We start from the raw sequence: 27,666 nt of genomic DNA on the forward strand, positions 1-27,666 counted from the left end.
GAAGCAAGACAATGAGAACCTGAAATCAATGAGTACGTTAGAAATGCAAGATCAAATCCTTGATGTCACTCATATATCTTTGGTGGGTACGAGCTGCACACATCTGAACACAGCCAGTGCTGACATGAGAAGTAGTACTGATTATCAGTGCATGGAAGAACATTTAAAGCAATTTGGTAAACGTCTCAGATGACTCCACAACAGAATTCAGGAATATAAAATACAATTAATTATTGGGCTGAAAATGCACATGCAATAGTGAAGCAAAAAAAAAAAAAGCAACGTCTTATGTGTTGCACGAAGTATTTTATGAATGACCACAAGTGCAGGATCTGTCTGAACTCATTGAGGACATCAACTTTTGGCATCTAGTTTAAGCTTCTTCAAAGGCTTTATTTATCATCAATGGAAAAAATCAGACACCCTGTAAACATAGATGTAGACATCTCACCAAAATTGCAATAATTAGAAGTAGCAAGACAAACAAAGAAGAGAAACTTCCTTTCCATTGAAAACTGGAGCAGAAGCTTTTTGAGTTAGACTGCAGAGTGGGAAGAAGAAAGGAGTAATTCCTTGTTAGGAACAGGAGTAAATACTCTTTTTTTTTTTTTTTTTTTTTTGGTTATTAAATGTACAAATGGCACATGTGTTGTATTTAGTTACCAATTATATTGACACACTGTGTGTGTGAACATGGAAAAGCTGTTACCTTTATTATGCAACGCTGAACTCACCGTTAAGAAGTCACTATCAATAATATACATTCTGATCTTTTTAACGTTTTCCCACACTACACCACTAACATGCTGAGGTTACTCTACAAATAAGGGAATGAAAAATTTGAATTAATGACTCCAGCAAGAATTATTGAGAGCAAACATAATAATTATAGTCCTAATAAGATGCATGCTGAAAATAATAATGGGGAAAAAATAAGTAGCCAAAATTTAAATTGAATGTTAATGTTTTGTGATAAGGATATATGGTTCAAGACAGATTTCCTGGGGGAGTTCCTTAACCGAAGGCCTATCACAGCAAAGGACATAACTTGCCAACCTAAGATGTGATGCTGAGATTCCTAAAATGTGCTATGGGGGTGGTGATATCTGTCAAGATGATATTTGTGGAGGAGTTCTTCAAAATCGCCAGGATCTAAACCATTAAGGATTTCAAAACTAAGAGAGCAAACTTTAAAATCAAACAGCTACTTCATAGCAGACAAAGCAAATGAGTTAAGGTGCAAGAGGGATGATCATTTTTGCTCAAGACAGTATGGAAGTGTGTCACTGCATTCTGAGCAGGCTGCAAGTGACAGAGCTGAGCTGCTGGAAACCTTTCTAGGAGGGAATTACAATAATCCTCTCCATCAGGAGGGCATGTGCTGATGCTATGAGGTCATCACAGGATAAATGAGGGCACTGTCTGCATCAAGCACAGCATTAAGAAGACATTTTTCAATCTCGTTCACTGCAGAAATCTCCACAGATGAGAGGGGAATGAACTGGACATCAGAACGTTTGCTACAGTTTCCTGCTGCACTCAAATCCCCTCAGCCAGTAATGACAGGTAAAAAGAGAGCAGACTCTTAAAGGTGAAAAATACATGCTGGTGTGATGTGTGCTTTCACTGCAGCTAAGACAGAGGTAGCTGGCAATCCTGCCTGTATGAAAACAGAGCTACCCTTGTGGAGTTCCTGGGGCGAGAGACACAGCTCCTTATCACTGGACGTGGGCTGAAGCCTTTGATATTTAGCATTCCTACAATACTCAGCACGGGCAGCCACTTAAGGACTCTGGAAGCTAACCTTGAACTTCAGCGGTGCCCTGAAGAGCTATAAAATGCTTTTATCATCAATCTGACATTCTACACAACAGTGTTGTTCCCTAATGCAGGCATGAGGTTTAGTATTTGGAATACAAAGTATTTGATTTCCAAATCCTTGTACAAACTAAGAGTTCGTTGCGTTTGTGCATTTTGAATTGACCCATAAACTGAAAAATATATGGGGTAATAGCACCCAGAACCTCCTTGTGATCTTAAACAATGAAAATATTAAATATTTACACAATAATTTTTTTTCAGTTCATCAAATTACATTAAAGTAATAAAGCATAATTAAATGCAATTTCTAATACATATATAGAACAGGTACATTTTGAAAGCATGTCAGCTTATTCACATTGTTTGTGAATTACAGTACTCAAAATCTTTTTTGGCCTTCGGTGAGCAATAGATAACTTTTTTTTTCTTTTTTTTAAAGATAAAGCTTATGTGATGTACACACTAAAGGAAACTTCTAGTAGCATGATTATTAAATGTAACAGCTTGTACTCTTACAGCCTGATGGGGTTTGAAAGAAAGTTCAGAATGGAGTGGGGAAATTAGCTGATGAACTTCTGTCAACTATACTGGTAACCTTCATGAATAATTCAATATATGCCCCATTCCCTCTATGTCTCAACAGACTAACAGCTGCAGCTCTCAAATGACAAGTGTTATTTTATTTTATTTTTTATTTTTGGAAGCTTCTGAAAATAGTATACTGATTATAAAATTACATTTTTAATAAAATAAAGTTTTTGGTCCCCGCTTTTCACTTATTACTTCTGACTTACAGTAACTAGAGAAGTTTTGCAGCAAAAGGAATAATTTTCAAATAGACTTGTGTGGGTTATGCAGCAGGTCTAGAGAAGGAGTTGGGAAAATAACGGAGGTCCTCTACTAAGGATTTGGTGGTTTATCTTAACATAACCACACAACTGACCCAGATTACTCTGTGCACCAAAACTCATTAATCTTAGTGAGTAGGTTTGTATGCCAAAACAGCAAATTTACATTTTCATAACATGGATCTTTATCTTGTTTTGATATAAACAGGAAGAAACTTTCTGCTCTGAGGTTGTTGTGTTGAATTAGGCATTTTCCTTAACGTTCTCTACTTTATACTGAAAACTTGGCACCCCAGGATGTCAGGAAATTCACTGAACATATTTGGTGAATATTCTAACATAGAACAGTTTCTCTTGAGCTAACCAGGCTTCTGTAAAAGAACAGAAAATCTTACGAAGATAGTTTCATTAATGACAATGCAACTCCTAGTAACATCAGTTCAGCTTAGGAGGAGAAATGGCTTTCACAGGATGACTTCTCAGACTCCAACAAGTCAGAATATAGACTGTAAAAGTATGCTTATATACAGATTTTATTAAGAAAATAAGCAAAGAAAGCAACACCATGCAATCTCTAACCCCTCAGATAGACCTTCCACTGTCACCAGGCCTTATAGCATGAAGGAACAGATTTCTCAGAAAAGTGTATTTAAACGATCTGAGCATTTTTGAATTTTCTAAAAAGATTATTCAGTGGCATTATATAACATTGGGTAGGAAAACATTAGCTTAATATAATGCTGAAATAGCTATACACATAGCTGTTTCCTGATTTACTGAGAAGCTATTGCATACAGCACTTCTGGCTGAAAGCTGTCGTGGGTCAAATCTTTTTGGTGATACAGTCTGAAAGATCAGCTTGCTACAGTCGTGTTCATCTATTTATTTATTTTGGTGTTGGTGGTTTCATTTATTTATTTTTTAAGCATAAATAATGTACAATCTTTTTTTGCCCATGAGCTGTCTTCTGTTCCTAGGAAGTATGCTTTACATAAATGAGAGGAAAAATGCTTTGTCTTGCATGCCCTGAATATACGCCACAAAATTTGAGCAAATATTGAAGGCTTGAAAATTATCTTCTTGCCAAAAGATAAGCTGAAAAGTTTTTTTAACATCTGTTTTACCAGCTTGTAATGAACTTTTTCTCTTCTCAGCTCCAGAAACGCCCTAAATCTTCCTGTTCAACATAATGGCAAGATTCTTTGCTGCTTGAGGTACTCAGTGGTCTGGCTAGGCATGACATTAATTGGGATGAAAAGTACTGAAAAGATTCCTGAGTAAGTTTTTGTGCACTAATTATTATTATTATTATTTTTTTCAGAACTGGAGTTCTGTCTCCTCCTAATACCTTGTCAAAGAAACATAAAGAAAGTAGATTTATATTGTGGATTGCAATTTATATTGCTAATTCTGATGCAAAATGCTGGAGAGCTTCCATTTTGTTCCATCAGGTGGACACTTTCTATACAGCAGGAATCTGCACAAACATAGAGCTGTAACACGTTGTATTTTCCACTACTTACATTTCATATTTTAACAGTTAAGTTTTCAAACAAACTAAACCAGAGTTATAGGTCTGGAATCAACAAAGCTATCTGTCTATTTTTATTTTCACATTTTTTAGCTAACAAAAAATTGGAACAGTTATTGAGACAGCGTATTTGAAAACTTAATAACTCTGCCAATTAAAAAGAAAAATAACAGTATCAGATAGCTCTAAGTTATCTTTGGAGATAACTTAAGAAGTGCTACTATGAAAGGGCTGCTTTGTCTTTAGCCATTGTAACACAACAAAGTTAATTTTTCTGAATACTGTGAACAGTAAACTACAAAATACAAAATTTTTCTTAAAAAAGAAAATCAAAATAGGGTCTGTATTTTTGTCAAGGACAAACTGTAAGAGAAATGGAAAGCCGTAACAGAATTAACCAGAGGATTGTTTAATGACATTTTTGTTTCTTGAATGTAGTGACCAGATTCAAAATGAAGGATTGTGAGGTATCTACTACAGTGTGCAACTTCTATTTATGAGATCTGTGCTAGTCTATCACGGATAGAAGACTAGATATGGATAGATATGCTACCTATCATGGATAGAAGACAACAGCCAAATCCATGTTCTGTTAACTGTGAATGGTCAACTCTGACTCTAACCAGACAGTCCCCTTCTCTGTTAGATCATGGATAAGTATAATTTATTCTTGAGTAAATGTATTGGTCCCATATCCTGGAGCAAACAGATAAAAATGGGTAGGGTTCTTTTTAAAAAGAATAAATTTCCCAAACAAACAGTGCCTTCACTAGGGATGGTACTAGCCCAAGATAATCAAGCTGTCAGTACTACTGAAGAGCCCTACTGCATGAGCAATACATTTATGGGACAAGGTCACTTCAAAAAAATAGGTTGTCTCTGCTCGTGAAAGACCCATATCTGGGCTGATAAAAAGAAACAAAATGACTCATACCACTATGAGGGGTGATTCCCCCATTGGAAACAGGCTACTGGCAAGGCACTGGAAAAGTGTTTTCAAGTCCAAAAGCCCATGTTGTTCATACCTTGAGAACAGAAAGGAAGTGTAATTTTTTTTAGTGTTGATTTTATCTTAATTTCCAATGTATAATCATACAACAAACTAATACCTCTCCCGATATTTTTCAGTGAGAAAACAAAAAAATGTAAATGTGTAGGACAGTTTATTCTATGTATCTGTTTATACAGATATCTTCATGCTACCACTTAAGTGTTTATTAATATTTATTAATATTTATTCCCTAAATATTATTGGGAGCCCGAAAATACTATTCTCTATTCAATACATATGAAAGTAAGGGAAATACAAAGCTAAGTGCTCTACTCTATGTAAACTAATGTAGAAAAGCAGTTCTCTGCCTGTTTTTTTTTTTTTTCTGCTAATCACCTGATCACATTTCCTTATGGATTTTTTTTTTTTAAGATGGACATTGTCAGCTATGTATGAGAAAAAAACAACAACAATAAGGCACTTGAATTTATATCTTCTCACCCGTAACACATTTACAGCTAAGACCAGCAGTGATGCCTGTAACAGACTCTGACACCGATAAACGTACAGAAGAGAGTTCTACTTAAGTCCTCAGATTTAGAATTTAGCATCTGTTTTGTCCAACCTGGATGTATGTAAATTTAATCTTTTTTACTGTATCAGGTTCTCAGCATGATCATGGGGCACCAATCACACAGATTTGAGATTCTTGTGCTTAGCATTTGGATCTAAAAGGAATATATTGCTATTCTGACCTGCAGTTCAGTTTATACGTTTTTTGTTTGTTTGTTTAACAAAGTATAATTAATACGCCTAATTTTACAGGAAAGTGCTTTGAAAAAATCATAAGGTAAATACGAGTTGACATAATGAAGGGGTATCACAGTCTTTCATTCCGTCTTTGGCATTCTTCTTGTCACTTCATAGAAATGTCAATTCTTGTGACATATCATATCAAAAATCTACGTGTTTAGAAATGTATTAATTTTTCCTTTTCACTTTACATAGGCCAATCTACTAACTTCTAGAGTTGATTTAGCAGCCTTGCAGACAGGAAGCATAAGAAATCATCTGAGGACCCTACTTCCTCTTATCATTCTTTTTAATGTATCACACATTATGTCTGATAAATGATCTACTGAAAATGCTTGTCTGGTGGAGATAAATATATTAACAATTCCTGTCCAAAGAAAAAAAAAAAAAAGGACTAATTTAAAAAGTCATTAGTAATGCAGAAATCCTAGAAAGATCTAGCTTGTAACAAAAAATAACATTAAAAATATAGTAATGGAATCTGGAGCTTACAGGCATCTTCTAATCCAACTTGTCTACAAACCAAGAAAAAGATATGTTTGGGATGCTTGTATATATATTTAATTCACATACTGGCATACACAAAGAAATATAAAAGTATATATATATATATATAAATACTATATTCCTAACCGTAATATAGAAGAACCGTAAGTCTAGAAGAGTAACAGAAGAAAGACTTTCACTTTATACATGCAAATAAAGAGCACTACATGTTTATGGACTGATTATTTTTATGAGATCTAACTGTGAAGAGACATTTTGACAGTTTTATTTACGTTCTAAGGCATACCCAGAGGCAACCATGTATTTTTTGAAAACCATATATATTTGTATATAAAGCATACATGTACATACGTACATAACTCAGCACACATGTACATATGTACATAACTCTTTATATACATGTACACATGCATAAATATATGTACATGATCACAGGAAGTGATTTTACAGAAAAAACACAAGCCTAGCTAACATGGCAGCCTTCCACTGTACAGTATATCTGGATGGGCCTTTTGAACATATGTATCCTATCAAGAACATGAGTCTGAAATGATTTGAGAAACAAAAATATGATACCCAGAATTCAAAACTTTAAGTATATAAAAGAACTCCCCGATAAGATATAGTGTTTAAAAATACATCCTAAAAATACAGACGACATTAAATATATTTGATTTATGTAGCTACTTCAAATTCAGCCAAATCACTAAGCTTATTATATTGGTCTTTGATTTTGGGAATTATTGGAGATCTCCACTGTCAAAGAATTCCTTTTTAATTTTTTACATATTGATAAAGAAAAACCCAAAACAATGCAGAGACACCAACACCTCTGAACAAAGTACAATTTAATAATAGAAGCTAGATCATTAAGGATGAAACTCATAGGATTACAGGCTACATCAGTTTGTAAAACAAATTCTACTCATTAATAAACATTTAGTGTGCCCATACATATTTAATGTTAACAGTTTTTTAACAGCTCAGGCTGTAACCTTAGTAGCCCAGTGTGGAATTTACTATTGTCATCCCTGCCCTTAGAGGGACAGAGGTAGAAGGCAGCAAAGTAGTAAGGCAAAGTTATTTTTACCTAATTTGAGCTGTTGATTTATTTTCCACTATCAAAGAAATAAAGGGAAAACCCCATCATATCATAAACAGTATTACGTTGGTTAGACATCTTTCATGAAGTTTTATTAGCACACTGACTCTTCCTACTGAACACTGAGAAGAACTGCAAGACATTCTTAATAGCAAAAGGGTCTGCGTTTCTTTTCCATCCGTCTTCATTGTTTATCCTGGTTTGTTCACACCATTAATTCTTTGAGGCAGAGGCTGTCCATTCATGTGTGTTTGCACTATAAGGTCCTAAATCTGTTAGAACCTGTAGCTGTTAACACAACAATACATGGTAACAATAACAACATTTAAAGTGTTTTTTTTTTGTTTGTTTGTTTTTTTAATATCTATCTACTCAACCTCTTACTGGACAAGTACTTTGCACTAGAAGGAACGCACACTCCCTTATCCAATATCCTTTTATGTTCTTTGTATGCTTGCAGGATGATTAAGACTCTGCATTTTCATATGTTGAGTAGTATTTAAAACTTGGAATATAAAATTTAAAAGAAACACTATAGTATTTTTCTAACTAAAAGTTACAACATTTATTACAGAATGGCCAGGAGTGATTTCCACCACTTGAAACAGAGGTCTGCTGACTTACTTCGATGATTTCCTATATGTATTATTGGAAACATTGGAAAATTTATGTTTTACAAAGTAGGAATTAAAAAGAAGCTAAGATATTAAACAAATTCCCTGTTTAATTTGATGCAGAGTAGCCTGGATAAACCCCTATGACTGAACAATATGTAAAAAAATAAAAAGATCAAATTTATTCTCAGTTACTTTTTAGAAAAGAGATCCTGTATAAGTGACTACAGCAGCATGTTCTGTCACATTCTTTCCATAAACTGAGCCCTGTCAGTGACAGCAAAACAGATTGTGTGCATCTGCTGGGAATGGGCCAGATGACAGTGGAAGAAACACACATGGATACCTTGGCACAACAACTAAAGAAGTGGAAGAAAAATGGACAGAAAGAAGCAGAAAGTTCTAAACTTTAATTAAAATAGGCTCTCTAGCAAAAGTGAAGTTATCTACGAGTCTGCTGCAGACTGCTTTGCTTTACACTACTACTTTCCAAAAGTAACTACATATTTATACTGTGCATTGTCTTGTTTACTCCCCATGGTACTCATATGGCCACCATTCCCACACTGTCTGGGTCTCATAGAATTTGCCTCGGAAAATCCTCATTCTACAGACACAAAATTGATGCACCAACAAAGTGAAATCCTCATAGTCATCTAAATAGTTTAGGGAGAAAAGTTAAATCTACACTGCCCAAATGCACGCTGCCATCCTAAACATTAGAATATCCTTCCTGTGCTTAGTTCTGCTTTCAGACTAAAATGTGATTATACCTAAAATGAATGTTAAGCAAACACCCTGCTAGTACTCTAGCATTACAACACTAGTGTATCTGACAAGTTAAATTGGCAAAGTCAGCTTTGCTACTGCTGCTTGTAGCCTCCTAAGTTTTACTATTGAATATATGGATTGAGAGCCCAAGAGGTCTACAAACGATCAATGAATTACGGTCTTCAATACAGAACTTCTACAGCAAAATGGTAACTGTATATTGTCAAATAAAAAAAGCACCTGATCTTCACTAATAGTTGAAAAACACTCCCAGACATTGACCCCTCATGGCTGCAGAACCACATGCTTATGTTCAAGAATGAATTCAGGAATCTGCTGACTCTTTAAAATAAATCTTTTATTTCGGGTGTAAAGTAACTTATCACATTTCTTTTTTGGTTTATCAACTGATAAACCAAAGAAACATGGAAACATTTTTTTCTTCTTTAAACAAAAACAGGAAACAGTATTCCAATTTCAAGGACATACAAACTCTTCTGACTTTACACTGATGTTTTACACACTGTTTTGCCTTATATATCAGGAATAAGATATGACTGCCAGCTGAGTAAAGATTAGCATAGCACCTAATGGTCCAAGCAGCTAACGTTATCTACTTAGAGCATCCGGAAGCCTCATGAGGCCAACAGTCACAGTCTGTTATACATTCCATATGCAGTGACTATCTAATACTCTGATGGTATTTCAGAATCATGTTAGCAAAATGGCATAAATTATTATTTATAAAAATCATATATATCATTACATCATATATTTAACATCCAGCCGAGAGAAGCTAACATATACTTGCCTAGCCTCAGAGAAGCTCTAGAACAGCCTATAAGGCCCCTTCATGTTCCACCTCATTTCAGGATATGTGAATGGCAGCCACCCATGGATTTTCTTTAATCCCCAGATGAGGATGAAAAACTGCCTAAATCTGCTTATAATGTTCTTGATCCAAGGGGTGTTAGATCTCTACATACTCTCATGACTATGAGTATATTTTGTCTGGAACAAAATATAAGGAGATCTTTTGAAATGCTATTCAAATGGTACCCTTTTTTCTAATGAGTTTGGCAAAAGTGTCAGAGTGGAACTGAGAAAATGAGGTGTATGTTAATTAACAATGTTAATAATTCTGTACATAAAGCAGTTTTTAGTAGGTCATCAAGTCAGTGGTGTTATGCTAGAACACATGAACAAAAAATTTAGTTTCATATATTGTTACATCTGTAATATTGCTAATCAAACATTAATATATGTAGATATAAGTTCTCTTTGCATTCATGAAATCAGAATTTCCCAATTATGGTGGAAAGAAAAGTAAAAAAAGCAACAACACATTTTTACAACTTATAAGCTGTTTCAAGCTCTTGGATAAATACTAGTGAAGACTGAATATCAGCACAACGTCTAACCGGAGCTGGTATTCTTTTTCATTTATTCAAACATAATAATGCGGTCAGGAAGTCAGGTTTGGATTCACACCCACATATTCAACAGTCACATTAACTGTCCAAGAAATTGCCTGAAGAGGCATGTGTGCTAAGCCACAATAGTCTTTCCTAAAGGACCACCCAAGCTTCACTGTAGATGACTGACAACAGGCACATAATGGCTATTTTTGAAATGTTTGTTCTCATAAAAGTTTATTAAAACATTCTTGGATACCCTGAGCAATGTATCTCACACTGAATCTGTACTTCCTGTCTCAAACAACTTATAATCAATGCATTATCTACCTACATAATGCTCACTGTCTCCGTATTTAAGCACCTCTTCGTTTTTTTAATTCCTATCCAAGATTTCAGAGCTTTGCTAGACGTGGTATGGCTCCATTCAAGAAACAGACTCGAAAGAATAAGACCACTAAAAGGTATGTAAGACTGACACAGAAGTGTTTATAAAAGAAGCAGTTTCACATATTTAGATGAATACACTTGTAAATGTAAAGATAAAACAGGACACTTTCTTCCTCTTCTATTGTACTTTATAAAGTAAAATCAAACTTCTCAGATAATGCAATGGAAAACATTGCATGGGAATTAGCTCTTTAAACTAGTTTTAAGCTATATTACAGGCTAGAAACATAGAAAGACTTATTTTTTGAGTAAGAGAGATAAAAGTGCTAGAGAACAACTCAACAGCTAAGGAACTATGGCATTACAGTGAAATACGACTCAATTACAGCCCTTCATTTGATGAATATTTAATTATCTATACAAAAATGGCATGGACTTAAGATAGGGAAACTGAGAGTAGCTTTCTTGCAGAATTCTCTATAGCCAACTGATTACGGACCATTCCAGAAAGGAGTTGTATTTTCTGTGAACTGCTCCAAATTAAGGGTATGAAGTAATTCAAATCAGGTTTCTCAGATCCTGAGTTTGTGCAGTAAAAGTTAAACCAGTGCTTATATAGAATTTATAGACAATCTGGGGATGTGGACTCCAGCAGAAAATGGGATACATTGCAAACTAAAACTTAAATTCCCTTTTTTTCGTGCTGTTCTAAGTCTCTTCTAATCTATGCATATACACTCTGGCATCCTGAACAGATTTTAGCTTCTACAGCATCTCAGTAAAGTTTCCAATTTTCATCTGTTTTTCCCCTGGAGAACTGAGACACTGCATATCAGACTTTCACAAAGTAAGTTTGCAGCTGCATTTTGAATTGCATTCTAAATGTAAAAAAGGTTAGGTTCTAAAACCTCTAAGTTTTTGAGTCCCCTTCTTACATTGCATGCTTCAGACTTTTGAGCAGCTTCTGCTCATTATTTGCAGACTTTTATTTCTTGCTTCTGTTGCCTCAGATAAAGTACATATATTTTGTAGAGACAATAATTAGTGAATTATATGTTCTAGCTATACATTACATATATATATTTTTTAAAACTTTAATTATTCTGTTGTGTAATTCATACTGAAGGATTCCACTTCCCGATCTTTTTGAAAATCATCACCAATGGCTTTCATGTGCCACTGCAAATTATTATATTCAAGAATACTGTTTAAAATTTGGAGCACACTACAGAACTGAATTTACTGTGGTTGCTTTGTTAATAGAAAACCTCTATTTTAATTTGAGAAATCTAGTTTACATCACCATGCATTCAAAAAGTGTTCTGTATGCGGGCATGATAATGGGTATTTATTTAACCATTCTGCTTTTAAGATTACCATTTAAACCAATATATGAAAACAGAATGTTGCTCATTCTTTTCTTTTGCAAGTATCAGCAGGGGAATATCACAAAACTATACACTTATGGATTTACTTGTGTTTTTCAAGAGGCCTTTTTGAAATAGCTACCTTGTATTTTGAACTTATATCTATCAAATATGGAAGCTCTATTTTTAGGATGATGTTTAAATTACAGAGCAATCTTCTGATCCATTAGTGGAACAGCTTCCTCCTTCCGATCACATCTGGAAAACAGTAGAGTGAAAGGAAAGAACAAATACTTTCTTCCTGACCATCCTCAAAATTAGTTTTTATCAGAAATCTGGAGAAGTGCTACTCCATGTCCTGTTTGGTGTAGTCAAGAAATGTGATGGTCTCACGACAGGTTTCTCTTTAATCTTATATAGAAAAATGTGGTAGAACATAGTGCTACTGCTTTACACACAACATTTTGTGACTTGTAACAGAAGGCAGTGCCAGAAAATCACCACTTGTCCAAACTCATGACAAGTATTACTCTTCAAAACAGACCAGAATATCTTTCTTTTGTGTCATGACTCTTTGCTGCATCAGATATTGCTTCATATTGTTATTCAGATTAAAAAAATAAAAATAAAAAAATTAAATAAGAACAGTCTACTTCCATTGAGACATCCTGGTGTGATGACTGAAGTATTTTTCCACAGGATTAAAAGAAGGAAAAAAATTCCTAAAAGCTTTAAAACACCTTGCAAAAATACTATTTTTTCTATTTCTTTCTTTGTATCTGTCATAAGGATTTGCATTATTGCTTTTAACAACCATGTCTTATCCCTGACTCCTTTTATTTTTATTTTTATTTTTAAATATGAAATTCCAGAGATCCTCAGTAAGGACGCAATCAAGGTGACTATTCTGCTGGTCACCAAAATATGTAATACGGAGCTTACAACAAATATCTACTTGAAGCATAAGTGAACTAAATGCAATGTTCTGGATGGGGATTTAAGTACTGGAACTTGTACTGAAGATAGATCCTCATTTTCCATTATCAATATCAAGTTTTGGAAAAAACTTGAAAATATCAGTACAGATTTCAACTCCTATACCAAAAGAAAATGAAGAAGAATACTGTTTCTGTCCTATGCACAACCTTTTTTTTTTTTTTTTTTTAATTGCAGCATTAACAGTAAAACAGAAGCGCTAGATCCATAGCTGGAATAAATCTATTGTTACTCCAGCAAAGATACGCAGCTTTCTACCTACCCAAGGATATAGGTAGGCAGTCTCAATTTCTGTACGTGTAATCACAGGCAGTTTTGCTTTAATTAGGTAGCTTGCCAATCATTTCATCATGTTTCCTTTTAAGAAAAAGCTGGAATATTATTTTCAAATTAATAAACATTTTAAAATGCAATTGAAAATTATTTCCAATTGCTGCCAACACATCACATGTAAATAAAAGTACTAGTAATCCAACAAGCTGGGGCTATATTTTTTAGTGTCTGCTCTGAAGAACTTTAATGAAATTCTTCTTCATTCTATTTAGTTTTAAATGCACCTGCCAGTCCATAGGCTCTTACTAACATTTATGGTCATATTTCTGATCTCTAAAATTTATGTATGTATGCTTTGGATAAAGTTGTGCATTCTGTATGCCACTGAAAGGATGCATTCCCTGGCTCAGTATTCTGATATAAAAAAATGTGTCATGTAGAAGTCTGGGTAAGTGTGCAGTTTCAAACTTATTTCATAAGTTGCAGTGGAGTAATAAGTTGGCTTTTTCTTGTTCTGGTGCTATATCAATTCCTTATCTGCACCCTATACACACAGAGAAGATAAAAGAAAAAACAGAACACTGCTTTGGTATTTCAAGGGTAGAAAGGTTCTCATCAAATACTGATTCAAAATCAGTTTCTTTTATGTATAAAACACATTTAAAGAAGTATTATTTTGTTAAGACTGTTGCCCTGTGTCTGCAGCAATTAAGTATTACTCAGAGCAAGACAAATTCTACATACTTCAGTAGGAAATTTGTTTGAAGTCTCCAAGATTAAGGTTTTAAGTACAACTACTGTGGATTGTCCACTCTTTTCCACATCGTTCCAAATAGTCCATTGCCACATCCTTCCTCATCTTCCTAAAAGCCTTCCTTTATGCTGTTTCTCCTACTTCTCCTATTCGGTACAGACAGAAGTTACATTCAGGACACAGATGGACGGAGATAAAGCAGGCCTGAGCAAAAGCGAACAGAACATACTGTCTCCTGCTGGTTTTACAGAATATACTCCAACTGTACTAACTTTTTCTACTGAGTGCCCAGGCATTCCCAAGGGTTACTGCAACCAGAGGGGAGTTCTGGCAGCACATATCAAAAGATAAAATGCCTGGATGAAAGGGATGGAAGGGCCAGCTCTACAAGAGGACCACAGAACCTCAGTGTCCTGTTGTTTCTCTGCAGCTCCCCTCCTCCAGCATCTTCAGGGACCCAACTCCAACAAAATGATTTAAAATAATCTCTACTGAGAACTCCATATGGAATTTTTAAATGAAAAGTGACCTCCTCCAGCATTTTGTGCTGGTGGATACATTCCAGAACATTTTAATTTCTGTAATGATCCTTCAGTAACTAATTTATTTAATTAAAATAATGCACCAGTATTTTGAATATGATGTCATATCACAATGTATTTGTCAGTAAGAGGAAGATTTTACTAGAAATCAAATAAATAGCACATACTATGTTACTTGTTACTTATATCACTAAAAGTAATGTTTCACGTGGACAACATTCTACATTATATTTACTTTTGCGGATGTGTTTTATAAGCAGTTTCACAATCCTCCCTTGTCCTTTGTACAGATTTTGCTAACAGCTATTGATTGACTACTTAAAAGTAAATAGTAAAATTTAGCTGAGCATGGGTTTGACAAATGGCATGGTCTCAGTGACTATAAAAGCAACCATAAATAAAGTTATTTCTAATTCGGTTTATTTAAGTGTATGTTTTGTAATTATAGGATAAGAGAGGAAAGACAGCAATCGCAAAGGTGAATTCCTGCAATGGCACATGATTAACAATAATTTTCACGATAATCTTTACTGAAACAATTATACAGTTGAGAAAAAAAAAAAAAGAAGAAGAACCAGGGAAGACCTGTTAGGTTGGAATCCAAGTACCATATCAGTAGTGCTTTGTAACCTGGGAAAAGGAGGCAGAAGAGCTTTATGCCATCTGTTCAATTCCATCCCTAATCCGCGGGTTGCCTTATGGTTACCTTAAATTAAGGCAGTAGACACTGACTTTCCAGGACCTGCTGCATTGGCCAGGATCTCTGAAGATTTCTCTGCTCAAACTCTTGAAGCCTTCCACTGTCAGGAAAGGTGGCAGACGGCAGAGATAAGTACTTCTACCCTGCTGAAACAGGTGACTGCTAAGTCACCTGTTTAGCAAATTGCAAAAGGAGCGGCCTAGGCTAGAGACCTGGCTTTTGAGAAAGTTTATTCCATGCAATATAAAAATAAACAGTTCTCAAATATTTTATCCAGACCAGTTTCTAAATAAGTCAGATAATGTATTTCTAGAATTTCCTAGGATGTATTTCCGTAATCTAAACATATTTAGCTGTTAAGCAAACAAACAAACAAAAATCCCACAAAACAAAACCCAAATCCAATAAAACAAATAAACAAAAAAAAGAAAAAAAACAACTAACAAAACCCACCTTAGTGGAGTCCTATTTAGCTGTATTTCAGAGTAATAAGTAACAGTCTTACACTTCTTAAACATTCTTCTCAATGCTTCCTTCTATTTCTCTTTCAAATTTACTTTCTCTTTGCAAGTGAAGAAGCAATGTAACTATATGAGAAAATGACAAAATTCTATCACTTTTGCATTTTAACTTTCCTTGCTGAATAATAGATGCCTTTTTCATACTTTGAAATATTTTCAAGATACATGGAACTTTAAAGGCTAGGACACTATTCAGTGTTTACTGGCAGATCCCAGAATTGCCTCTTTGCAATTTAAAACTTATGTGGAAACAATGTAATACAAACATGGTTGATGGCAGAACATAACCCTAAAAACTACATTTTTTATATATTTTAAAAATAATACTGATTCTGCATGTCTAAATTTAACTTGCCGTACTCACTAGTTAGTGAATTGCTAGTTATAATAATTAGTTATTCACTGAAGTTAGGTGCCGCAGGCACCTACCTCTACCACATGTTCATCGAGAAGACACAAATTTTCATTACCTGTATTAACACATAAACTTACGTTTTTTGATGGCAAAATCACTTTCCTTCTCTTTGAAACTTGCTTAGTAGAACAAGTATCTAGCAAATTCACAGCTTTTCCTGAAATTCTTAGAATAACAGGCTGTATTTCGAATGTCATCATTAAACTGATCTCATACTTTACATAAAACTGCATGACATTAAAATGTGCTGAAGTGTTCTCAGCTTTAGCTGCTGCTTTATCATTGTAAGACCGTACCTGACAGTTCAAATATACAGCTGGGCCCCATAAGTTTTATTTTGTCACACTGATGCTGGGTAACTTTTTGAAAATTATACCCTCCTGTCAAAGAAATAGAATATGATACTGTTGTATGATATAAATCTAATATAATTGAATGTTTTTTTCAGGTATTCATAAGTTATACGGCCAGACTAAACTTGTAAGAAAAGGACACTGTATTTCAGTCTTTACCACTCCAAGCTCTGTTTCAATGTTTTACACACATGAATTCCTTTTCAAAGGTACTGGTCATCCGCATCCACAAACAGAACTATAAAGTGAGCACTTCGCAGACTGTGAAACTGGCCTAATACAGTTTTCTTTCTAATACAACATTGAAATAACCAGGAACAATTACAAAACGTGACAACTTAACAATTCTTTAAGGACTGTATTAAGCAAACATGTCTCAGACTGGTCTTTTTTCTTTTCCACTTTATTTGGCTGCGAGGTACTTCAGGATATTTCGAACATTTCTATAACTGCAGTTATTGCCTATTACCAGGGGCTTACTTTTGGAAACATTACCCTACGAAAACTGTTTAAATTTCCATTTGAGCCCCATAATATGGTTGTTGAGAAGTTACTGTAATGCATATGGGAAACAAAAGGAGAAAAGGAAAATTTACTCTCACGTATGATATAATCCACAGCTAGACAAAGCAAGAATCAAGGAAAATAAAAATGTGCTTTCAGTGTCCATTAAGATGAAACATCTCAATTTACAGGAGTTTCCTGTCTGATTATAATAACACATACAAAATTAAATGCATAAATATTAATTTTATGTATCGCATAAGATAAAGGCAATGAAAAAATGTTTACATTTATGGTTGACTCATTAGTGTTTTATTATGTGAAACACTAGGAGGCATCAGTTGGGTAAAAAAAGAGTTTTTTTTTTTTTTAAATGGTAAGAAATTAACATAGAAGTAATCAGCTTGCAAGTTTCATATGTCCAAATGCTAAAGGCTGTACATTATAATTAAATTATGCAAATAGCCAAAACTCTCTGTTCTCACAGACATATCACAGACATAGTTAATAATACAGGGACAACATTTTATTTCTTAACTGTTTTCAAACCAACCTACTGTGTTCACATGTGCAACACAAAGTATAGTTTTACTTCAATATTTAAAAAATAACAGAATAAACAAAGTAAGATGACTTACTTGTATGTTCCTCAATATTATACTTTTTGGTAAATCTGCAAAGAACTGACATCTTGTACGTACTCTCCTCTGCATGTAAGCTCTTAATAGGGTAAATGCTGTGAATTTAGTGTAGTCCCAGGCACTTTAAGAACTTTTAATTGCTATTTCAAGATATCATCTAGGCAAAAATGATTTTAAAAATCCCAGGACAATCATCTCCTACATTGTATTTCCTCAGAGCAGTGAATAAATAGCGCTTTTAAAATTTCGTGTAACAATGCCACAAGTGGCTATACCTTTTAGGATCAAGTAATATAAAACCAGTAAGGTCAAAACTGAATTTTCCTTCCTTCAAATTGCATTAACAATGACTAAGCAAGAGAGTTATAGTTGTCTTATAGAATAATCAATTGAAATTGAAGTGTGTCTTGCCATGCTGCAGCAATCAGCCTTTATCTCTGCCCAACCAAAATGACATGTGAACTGCCTAATCCTTCTTTTGTAAGGCACATAAGACTTTGTTGTCACTGTTGGTTTTGTGAATCGCCTCTATAAGCTGGTCTGATTTCCTAAAGATGACAGATCCCAGTGAATAGACAAGCTCTACTGAACTGCAGTCAATGAGAGGGTGAGATTAAGGTGGAGGACTAAAGACGGTAGCTTTTAATCACCTGTCCACATGTAACATTGAGCACCAGTTCTGAGAAAATTACCTTAAAGCTGGACACAAGACCAAAACAATTCCTATACTTAAGGAAAACAGAAAATCAGGATTTTTTTTTACAGTTTTTCTTTTGCACAACCAGTGCAAGAAACCTGAATTGTTCTTCTAAGCCTGTTTTGCTTCTGAAATAAGATGCAAAACTGTATTTTAAGACTTTTCAAATACCAGCATACTATCCTTACTCTTAAGGCTAAAGTCTTCTAGCTGTTTGCAATTACACAGATAATTTTTTGCATATTATGTCTAAGTTGCTACAGAGCCTAAGTATGGGCATAGAAAAATTTCCCTGTTGAAATCAAATAGCAAGATTTTAAAAGCTCAAAATACATCACAAATATAACTGCTTTGCTTATTCTTCAAAATGCTGAGGGAGAGAGTATAAACTTGAAATTATACAACATCTATATATGCTCATCTTTATAATCTGTGTTTTCAAAAGAACACCATCACATTATATATGATTTTTGGATAATGTGTGTAATTTAGAATAATGATGTCCAACAGGTAAAAATGGAGTATACATATCAAAAAAAAAAAAAAAAAAAGCTTGTTCTTTCAAACACCTAATACTTGCTCATGACTGCTAGCTCAATGAGATGTAGAAATACTACTTAGCTGTCTCTGAAGATGAACTGAACTATTTTGCTGAACAAGAAATTAACCTGCGACTGAGAAAAGTAAAATTAAAATAAATGAAGATGGCAGAAGTATTCAATTCATAACTGTTGTTTAATTCCTAAGCTTCTATAAAGATACATTTATCTACTAAATAATGAGTTATCAAAATCTTTCAGAGGTAAACTTTTGGAAAAAGCTTAAGAAAGCTTCATTTTCTTTGTCTGCAATGCTTTAGATGTCTTAGAAAGCACAGCTGTTTAAGATAAGTATCTGTATCTGTTTTTTTAAATATACATGTTGCAGGCATACAAATAAAGAGAGGTATTAAAAAAATTTAAAATTTCAAGAACATTTTTCTGACCCTGTCATTAAAGAAAATTCACAGTAGGAAAGTATTCATGTGAATTTTCTTTTGACACTCCAATATTAGAAGCTGAGAAACATAATTCTAAAATATTTAATCTCACACACATCATTTAAAAGCAGTTTCTATAAGGCTCTTAAGACTAAGTTTCTTTTTTTCTTGGTCAAGTAAACTTAAGAGGATACAAACATATCTGATTCCCAGATTCATTTATAGGACATCAAAAGTGGCATTCTTTTCACCTTTTTCCAAAGAGAGCTATGGGACAGGCAAGAGTTTTAAGTATTTTAGGGACCTGACCCTGCAAATTATTTTTTATGTGACTTCTTCATTTTCACACGAGTTGTTTCAGCATCATCAGTGGGACAAGCTGTGTTAAGTACTTTTTGCAGGAAAGGTTTTCATAGTCAGGTCCCCAAATTAGCTTCTGATACTAGCTATGTAAGGTATATCAGTAAATATATATAAAAACAAGTTTTTAAACTAAAAGGATGTGTACTATGAGGAACATGGAAACCCCAAATTAAGTGCCATTCACTCAAATTCGTCCCCAAAGAAATTTTCCATTACTTCCAAAGGGACTTAGGAATTAGCAGAGACTTCAGTATTAGACCCAATATGAACTATGTATTCATTTATATAGAAAGAATAATATAATAGGGGTTTTAATAAAATTGGTAAGGGCAGAAACTCTTGTGATTATTTTTTTCTGACTTGGGGTTAGGGTCCTAAAATCATGCAACAAAAATAGTTTACGAAATAACGAATCCCAAAGTGGCCAATTGCCTTAGTGTTTGAACTGGAAGTCAGTGTGTAATACAGAGGTTAAAACCGGTTCACAGGTGGTTTTATTTCCATGCCCTGCCAAGCCTCTAGGGATCAGAGTTATTATACTCTATATTAACACCAGTTTTCAACCACAATACCCTGGAAAATGCCAGTAAAAAAGAAAACTAGTCACATTTGCATCTAAAATATTTGGTTTATCATCCGTCTTGTAGTTCTTTTAAAGTAAAAATATGAAACTAGGACATTTGCCATTAAGCTCATCGTCGCATATGTGCTAGGAAAATGCATTCTGTGTCAAGACAATTATTTTCTGATCACCAGTAAAACATAGGCAAAGTGTATTTCTCTGCTAATTCTCTTAAATCTTTTTTCTTAAGTTGTGTATAACACTATTTGATTTTAGGATACAGGTATTTGCTAATAATAATAATTACAAACAATAAAGAAAATAGAACTCTTCTAACTCTTCTATAACAGACAATGCTTAGGTTCCCACAATAATTCATTAAGTTTTGTTTGGATTTTTTTTTTCCTTGAAAAAAGTAATGATTAGTTTATACTTGTTTTGCTTTTCAGGCTGACAGAAGGTCACACTAAGTTTCATGGAAAATGCTAAGTATTACAGTTACATAACGCACCAACAGTCTTACAAGTCTCTCATTTACATTAAACTTTATCTTAGCCTATAAGTAACTGTACATCAACTAACATAGCTAGTTTTGTGACCCTCTTGTATTCAAAAATATAAGGATTACTGAAAGTACTATGTAAAGACTAAAACATACTATTCCCAAAGAGGTTCGTTGCCTATGACTTAAGTTCCCACATCGATGCAAGGGGTCTCTCCATCTCAAACTTAAGTACTCACAGGAAAGATGCACAAAGTTAAACAGTTGCAAGCATCCATTACCTAAACTCAAGAACTGAAGAGCCTATGATTCAATGAAGTTCAAGAGCGTTTCCCTCAAACTGGATTGTTTCCTTAGTCTGAAAAGCCAGGGTGCAAGCACTGCAAGGTCATAGCATTTGGTGAACTATTAAAACAAAACAAGCTTCAAACACTTCACAGTATCAAACATACAAACAACATAAACTAACTTAATCAAAGTTATGACACGGACAAAGACAAGTCTGCAGTAATTTGAATAGCTAGTGATTTAACTACGTTACTTGTCTGAAAAGTTACTTGTAAGCAATTGACAGAAAAATCATACTCTCAGAAAGTCTGCAGGCAACCTCAGTCCCAGTTCGCATGCACTGACTGACACGTTCTTCAAAGGCAACAGCAAACGTACGTAGGGCTTCTGCCCTATGCCCACTCTATTTTATTCCAACGCTGAATTTCACATGTACTTACATGATAAACATTTAGCTGTTTGGGTGATCAGACTAGTCCTGGAGATATTTTCCTTTCATAGGAAAAAGCAAAAATCCCCTTACTTCTTCCAGCCTTAAATATTCGCCACCTGGTTCAACATGCAGCCTCCTTGAATCACACACACAACCTTCAAAGTCAATCCAATAAGCAGCCAGAAGACGTCTGGGGTGTGTGTGTGTGTGTGTGTGCGCGTGTGCGTGTGCGCGCGTGTGTGCGTGTGTGCAGCGTGGAGGAGGAGAAAGTGGCTGAGCTGCTGGTCGGATTAAAAGTAACCGGACTCGTCCCGAGAGCGTCCAGGAAGGAAGTGACAGCAGGCGAATGGGAAAAGCCGAGCAGCTCACAGCCTTTGTAACATCGCGGAGGGGAAGGGGGAGGCAAGGAAGGGATTCAAACTACACGCCTGACGAGGTGTCTGTCCTTGTCTGCTTCTCTCCCTCTTCCTCCCTTTTCTTTTCCTTCTCCGCGTCTCTATTTCTCTCTCTCTCCCACAATCCCAAACGAATGACTCTCTCCTCCCGAGCTGGAGAAATAATCAGTTTCACTCTTGCAAAAAGGGGGCGGGATCAGATCCCGAAAGCGTTTTAATAAAACAAACATAGAGCAGCGGCAGCAGCTCCTTTCCTTGCCCCTCTAGTCTAAACTAGATTGATAAATTACTCCACTACACTACTTTAATTATGTATATGGTATGCAGAATAAATCACTGAACATCAGCACCTCAATCAAGCACTTTTTAAATGATAATTGCATCTTGGGCGAATCAATCTTTCCATTCCTGACATTTTGCTAATTTTAGTTTTACGGTGGGGGTAATGGCATATGCCACACGCAAACCTAATGACAATCCTTTATTATACCGCGCCACGACAACGCGGCGAGCCGGTGCATATTTTCCCCCTTCTGGCGAGGTACAGTAGCGTGAGGGCGCAGATCTCTGCGAGGAACCAGGGGGGGAAAAACACATCCCGGGGCCGCTCCGACAGCGGCAGCGCAAACGCTGCGCACGCCGAGTTTGCGGCGAGCCAGGCGAGGGGCTGGCAACAAACCCCCCCGGCACGTCCGAGCCCTGCGAGCGGGCAGGGACAGTGGTGCGAGGCCGGCGGAGAGCTTTTCGGGAGGGGACGGCGCTGTCGGGGGGGCAGCAGAGCCTCATCCATCGCCGCTGTCACCAGCCGGCTCCTACAGCGCCCCGGGGACGCCGCTTTGCGCACCCGCTGCGCTTCGTGTCCCGTCCCCTGCTCCTTGCCTGCGGGGGCTCCTTCTCCGGAGCCCTCTGTCTGCAAAGCCACACAAAACTCCTTGGGCTCCGCACACGGCCGCTGGGGACCGGACCCCCGGGCGCGGAGCTGAAGCGTTGCCGAAGTTTGGGGCAGCATCCCGCAGCCTTAAAACCCCGCTCGCCCCCCGTGCCCCGGCCCGAATCACAGCCGGCTCTCGGGATGGTCTCTGCTCAGACTGATCCACGGCCGTGCACACCGTATAAAAGGGCAGGACGTTTTTTTTTAATATAGGTGCATTTGGTCTTAAAACCAGGGCTGTGCTGTATGTGAGCTTGAATCCAAATCAGGCGTGTGTAATACTTTGTGAGTAAAACTGGACTTTGCAGATACTTGCTTTTATTTTCATGTAGATAGCCAACTTCTACAACCCTATGAGAGCAGCAGGGGAGTTTATAAAGGCACAGACCATTATTTTTATGATAGATTACAGTACTGGAAATAGGAACAGCATGCATGATAAAAGTAAAACACTGAATTCAAACAGCAGTGATAAATATATGTTTGGTTTGTTTTAATACAAGTTCTTCATCTTGCAGTGTTTTCCCCTATAAACATCTCATTGGGCCACTGACCTACTTTGGAAGCTCCATATTTGACAGTGAATAAATGTCTTCTAAATTCTACTGTACTTCTTAAAACACGGATGCGCAAAGCACGGGCAGAGCAAAACAAAGCTCTAACAAGCACTCTGCGATCGTTCTCAGCTCAGATCCCTGGAGACCTGACCTCCACTGACTACAGGTCTCATGGTGCCCTAAATCTCCTGAGGAGATTTAGACATGGAGAATGGACAACTCTTAACCGGCAGACAGTTACGTGGCATAAAATAACCCACAAGAGCAGTGCCGATGTTCCTTGAACCACCCACCAGGCAGCCAGACATCAGCCAAACGCCTTGCGTACGGAGGTGAGAGGCACAGAAGCATGGCAGGGTCAGCAGTGGAGCTGAAGTAACACTGGGGAATTTAAACTTTCTCAGCCACAGGTCTGGTATGAAGCACAGCAGAAGAGGAATATGGAATAGTTACACGGGTTACATCGCCTTGCTATGCCTCTTCTGCAGGCAATTTTGGTCTCCCGGCATGGCACCCAACTTTACAGTAATATTCATATTTTCTGAGCGGCAAAAATAGAAAACTGTGTTAAGACTTCACACTTTTGTGCTCTAATTGAAAATGACTGTCATCTGCTTTATTTTGTGCAGGATATGTAAGTTTTCAGGTTTCTGGCTAGTTGATAACACAGCCCTTCAAGTGGCAAGACAGAACTTGAGTACTATCATGTCCTGAAAGCAATTATCAGAGTAGGCAAGTATTTCAGAAAATAAAATATACAGCAGCTTAGCACATTTACTACACCTCCATGTGGGCACTGGTGGCTTTATCTTTAAATAGTTGTGACCTTCACATATTGGGAATATCTTTAAGCCGTGCCAAGTTTTTGTCATGAGTACAATTCATCAAATGCATGTAAAGGACACCTCGATTTTTAAAACAGGGCTCAGATGCTAGATGGACAAACAGATATCAGGAAAGGGATCGTGCTTTCTCACTCATATCAGGGTTAGATAAGACATAAATTTGTGCAATGTCTTTTGAAGTATTTAGGATTTTTTTTTCTATTTTGCTGTATTTAATTTTAAAATCTGGAGTAATTTCAAACAGTGAAAAACCTTTGTTCTGGTGTCTATACTTGTACTGATGCTCCACAAATGCATCCTTTTCAGATTTCTGGCAGGAGACTCAAATCCACTCTTTCTGCTGTTGACAGGTTGTGTGTAGGTCTGCTGACAATTTTTTTTTCCCCTCAATCCACCACCTGAGGCATTCACTGTCTTAAACAACGACACATCAGTCAAAATGCAATAATTATAAAATCAGACCTCCAAAGTCTTATCAAAGAGTGAAATGAGCCCAAGTATCTCTTTCCTTTACAAGTATGATTATCTCAAGGTGGGCTTAGAAAACACTCCTTTGAAGATGATTATCAAAGTCCATTTTTGTTCTTTTGTGGCTGCTGAACATACCTTTCCCTTAGGAGAAATGAGATTGCCAGCTAACATCTTTTAATGGCGTTTAAACTGAAAAGAGGTAAGGTTACTATGAAATGATCCACCTCCTTTGCATCCTAACCCTGGGGTGGCTTGGTTTCTATTTTCCGTTTACAGTTCTGCTCAACCCCACTCCACTCCACGCCTCGCTCTCTTCCACCACCTCCCTATCTTGTAAGAGCAACACAGTATAACACTTCTTCCCATGTCTGGCTGCTTTTAAACTTGGCCCACGCTGGGTGCAGCGCTTGAAGTGAGCTTTACAAAATTATTTTAAAGTGAGCTGGGGCGGTTGCCACAGCAACCCACCCTGAGAGAAATTGAAGCTATAGATTAATCTACCCCACAAGATTATTCAACAGTACTGTATTTGTTCTTCGTTCATTCAGAATATTCCCTCAATCCATACTCTTTTATAATGAACAAAAGATATAAACTCGGATAATTTCAAGGATACATATTCCAGGAGCACAATTTAAATGCTTTGCAAACCACGGTACAGAGCTGAAACGTACATGTTTCTTTGCAAAATCATCTAATTGCAAAAAATATTTGCAAGGTAGACACAGCTGACACATGAACTTTAAATAAAATGGCATGCCATTACTAAAATGGTGTTGTATACATCAAGCAATGATTACAGAAAGCCTTTGTCACAGGTGTACCTGTAAGAACATAATACAGCAGAGCTTGCTCTCCAGGCTTTGCTTTTAACATTAAATCTGAAAACAATAAATAGTATTTTGTAATATCAAATGCAATAAATATTAAACACTCACCACATACACCCTCTTTATTGTCAAAATCATCCGCCTCCAATGCTTTACTTAATCTTTTCCATAGTAGTTACTTCACAGTTTACAATTTGTGTTCGGCACCTTGGATGTTTAAAAGCACAAAAGTAGTGTATTATTAAAATGCAAACCCATAGTACTTAAATATATTTAAACAGACTTATGAAACAATTTCTATAAAAAGAATATGAGCCTTTACCGATGTGCACTTAGGACTAAAAGGAGTATCACTTGTAAGTAACTTGAAGTTTTCAGCTGTCATAAACTCCATCTGAATCCTACCTCAGGGATGCTCCGCTACTCATAAGATTACGAAAGCATTGATCTTGGACCCTACTAATCCTCCAGCAGGTACTTAGACAATAATTTATGCGCTGATGTACACTTTGAAAAGAAGTAGTTGTCCCATTGTTTAATAAAGGCCAATTGAAAACACGCCGAGATGTTAAAGCGCAGGCTATTAATTCCTTCCCTGTTACCCACAGCTGCGTGCTGTGCCGCTGACCCACAACGTACCCCCTGCGGGAACGCAACACCCGGCACCCCAACGGTGGCTTTTCAACAGAAACGCCCGTTTTTGGACAACGTGGGTGTGATTGCGTGCGGGCAGGGGGGCGCCTGAGCCCGCAGCAAACACTCGGCTCCACGGCGCGCATCGAGGCAGCGGCGGCCGCGTTCCCACCCCATCCCAGTCCCCTGGGCGCGTTTGGCCGGTATCCTCCTAAAGCTGGGCGTTTATTTACCCTCCTAATGAGCGAGGAGGCGGTGCTGGGTCCCCGCTGCCCCGCCGGAGGGCGCCGTGCTGTGTGTGTGTGTGTGTCTGTGTGTCTGTGTCTGTGTGTCTGTCTGTCTGTGTGTGTCTGTGTGTGTCTGTGCGAGTGTGTACATGTGCATTTCTGATCCTGGAAGGCTCCCTGGCCCTTGCACCCCTTATTTTACCCTGGAGTAAAACTGCTGGCCTCTGTGGGGAGCTTGGAGGTGGCCTCATCAGCATCATTATCTCATTATCTATGACTTCCCAGGCTGTCCGAAAGTTTTTTTTTTTTTTTTTTTCAAATTCCCCCTTTTTACGAAAAGCGGGATTTGTTTTCGTGGCATTTTCCCCTTGATGGTATTTTCAAGGGCCTTAGTGGGGAAGAGACTGATTGCAGAGGGGAAAAGGCTGCCAAATGCACTAAGTCAACAATGAAAAGGGGGATCATTTGTTTTGTTAAATTGATCCAGTTCTAATAATCTGAAGTGTTTCATTATTACAAAAGGCAGTTTCTGAGGCTGTAGCTTGCCAGTTGATATTGTCCTTTAACTACCTCACAAACAGTTGTCCAAAGATTATTTTTATCTGTGAATTTTTTACTGTAGTGTTTGCTTTGTTTCTTTTTTAACAGTGTTTTAAAACTAGAGATAAAGGGAAACTTCTTTGTAGACAAATACACTTTCTTTCAAAGATTAGATATTACTAAAATTGTCCTGAAAGTGTAAAAATAGCATTATTACATTGTGAATGACAACACAGACTAATATTGGACAGCAGAGATCTGGAGCTAGTGATAGCCAGTCTTTCAGTTTGCCACACATACTTTTTAGAAATAGGCTTAAGGCATGTCACTTCTTTGAAAATGAGGCTGTATTTGCATCCAAAGGAGTTAACAACTTTATGGAAAAGTTAAATATAGTGTTTTATGTGGAACTGGGATGCTGTAGGGCTTACGCACCAGATCCAAACTCCCCTGAAGTCTGTTGAAATCCAATGCATGCTGATGGGTTTTAGATGAGACCCTAAAATGGAAGCTCAGGCCCACATCAGCAGTCACCCAGATCCTA

General features: G+C 36.6%; 1 protein-coding gene across 23 annotated transcripts in view; it reads right to left on the reverse strand.

Annotated features, from left to right (window-relative positions):
• Positions 1 to 26,551, reverse strand: part of MEF2C (myocyte enhancer factor 2C) — a 131,611-nt gene extending 105,060 nt beyond the window's left edge. For 13 of the 23 annotated variants that reach the window (XM_035563226.2, XM_035563240.2, XM_035563231.2 and 10 more), the window contains exon 1: positions 21,701 to 22,255. The gene's annotated coding sequence lies outside the window, so the exon portion shown is untranslated. Of the gene's footprint in view, positions 1 to 5,134; positions 5,226 to 15,441; positions 15,536 to 15,888; positions 16,023 to 16,667; positions 16,752 to 17,866; positions 21,378 to 21,700; positions 22,262 to 25,830; positions 25,930 to 26,127 lie in introns of those variants that run through there. The other 10 variants (XM_035563241.2, XM_035563232.2, XM_050716599.1 and 7 more) reach the window with 8 other exon arrangements.
• Positions 26,552 to 27,666: the final 1,115 nt, after the last annotated feature.

Source organism: Cygnus atratus, chromosome Z, assembly GCF_013377495.2.
Source record: "Cygnus atratus isolate AKBS03 ecotype Queensland, Australia chromosome Z, CAtr_DNAZoo_HiC_assembly, whole genome shotgun sequence".
NCBI classification, from domain to species: Eukaryota; Metazoa; Chordata; class Aves; order Anseriformes; family Anatidae; genus Cygnus; species Cygnus atratus.